Genomic DNA, 2,369 nt, shown 5'->3' with positions numbered 1-2,369 from the left:
TCTTTTCTCGTGTTTGGAATAGTTATTGAGCATTAATGTTCAATTAATGTGCAGTTTTTGTGACTGCCTACTACTCATAATAATGGGTCATAATTGTCATTTCAATTATTTTTTATGAGCACAAATACCTGTTATACTTATGTTTTTGGGCTCACGTTTTTTAACAATCCTTACATATTCTATAGCAAGTTTGCTCTCGTTTTGTGCCTAAAAATGAAAGTGGTCTCTTAAATCTTATCCCATATTGAATTTCGTGTAACCTGCATAGGTCGAAATATCAATTCAGAACGTGATCTCTTCCACGATTCTCAAGTAATATGGTTCTTGATCGATTACCCTATTTTATTATTTTCGATAACAATCGAATTGATATTCCGGTGAAGTCGGTCATGGCCGATTCTGTGAAAGAGATGACCTCGAAGTTCGGAAAGTTGGAGAAGTTTGACGGAGTCGATTTTAGGCGCTGGCAGAAAAAGATGCATTTATAGCTAACGACCTTGAAGGTGGTGTATGTGTTGAGTACCCCCATGCCTGAAATAGTGGAGGACGAGATGCTGGAACAGACCCGGAGGAGGAATAAGTGGGAGAATGACGATTACATATGCAGAGGCCACATTTTAAACAGTATGACTAATTCCCTCTTTGACATCTACCAAAATGCGGAAAGTGCGAAGGAATTATGGAATTCTCTTTTGCAAAATATATCGCTGAAGATGCTTCTAGTAAGTAGTTCTTGGTGAGCGATTTTAATAATTATAAAATGGTTGACTCAAGGCCCGTGGTGGAACAATATAATGAAATCTTTCGCATTTTGGGTCAATTCACGCTGCAGAAAATGAATATGGATGAATCCATCGCATTTTGGGTCAATTCACTTTGGAACTTGTACATAGTGATCTGTGTGATTTTCATTTCACTCCTTCATTGGGTAATAAAAGGTGTGTTGTCACATTTATTGATGACAACACTCGGTTTTGCTACGTCTATCTTTTGCATGTCAAAGACGAAGCATTGGATAAATTTAAAATTTATATAACCGAGGTTGAATTACAACTGGGTAATTTGATTAAGTGTCTCCGAACTGATCTGGGAGGAGAATATATGGATCCCCAATACTTCCAATCAGTTGATATTATTCACGACACAAAGGCACCATACACACCTCAAAATAACGGAGTTTCCGAACGTAAAAATCGAGTTTTAAAGAAAATGGTAAACTCGATGCTTTCTTACTCGGGATTGAGTGAGGGATTTTGGGGAACGGCCTGTTATATTTTGAATAGAGTTCATATAAACGAAACAAAACCACCCCATATGAACTTTGGTTCAAGAAAACTCCGAATTTGACTTATTTTCGAATTTGGGGTTGTCCGGCTGTGTAAAACTGCCCAAACCCAAAAAGAAGACTTTGGGTGAACGTGTAATTGATTGTATATTCATTGGATATGCAGAAAATTCCAAGGCTTATAGGTTCTATGTCCACGACAGCTTATACGAGAGTGCAAGTCACATCTCCTAACTCATACTATAGCTTAACCAATAAACCCCAATACCCCATAGATCTTATTTAAATCAAAACTACACACAAGATACTTGATGACGCTAAAATCATCAACAATGTTGTTTGTACATTAACAAATTCTAGAAATGCAAGGGAACTTCATTAGGTGTATCACACAACTTAGGAAATAAGACTTAGGGGCCGTTTACCAAATGCTTACCTGGGTAAACGCTTACCAAGTCACATTACTTTACTGGATGAATATGACAAGGACCAAGAATCTTACCTGGTAAGAACGAAGGCAAAGACCGAGAGTCTTACCCGGTAAGTGATGGCGGCGACTCTTACCATAGTTAGCGCTTACCGGGTAAATTATTACATACAATGTCGTTTTGTGGACTCAAATCTTACCCGGTAAATAACGCTAGTGTTGAATTTTACCTGTAAGCGCTTGCTAGGTAAGTGTTTAGGTAAACGGCCTAGCCACCAGAAGTTCAATGCTAAGACAACAATGAAGCTAAAGAGTTGGAAGTCTAACCGATCAAGGGTGGAGGAAGTAGATTCTCAACCCCCCCAATGAGATGAACAATGATGCAGCCAACCAAATTCCTCTCACCAATAAACTCCCCAATGCTTGAAACCACCAAACCGGTTGTCGAACAAATTGAGCAATGGTGGTTAAGAATTTAGTTTTAGCAGTAATAAACTCTATTCTAAATCTTCTTGTCGAATGTGACTTACTTGATACCTCAGTGCTTAACATACAATTCATACCCAGCGCAATAATCTGATCATGTACCGGGACACGCTCGGATGGAATAGGTGGTCCACAGATCATGGCAACCTTGGGATGAAAGACAAACTTATA

Source organism: Cynara cardunculus, assembly GCF_001531365.2.
Source record: "Cynara cardunculus var. scolymus isolate 2C chromosome LG 15, CcrdV1, whole genome shotgun sequence".
In the NCBI taxonomy this organism is placed as follows: Eukaryota; Viridiplantae; Streptophyta; class Magnoliopsida; order Asterales; family Asteraceae; genus Cynara; species Cynara cardunculus.
This window is presented reverse-complemented; position numbering follows the sequence as displayed.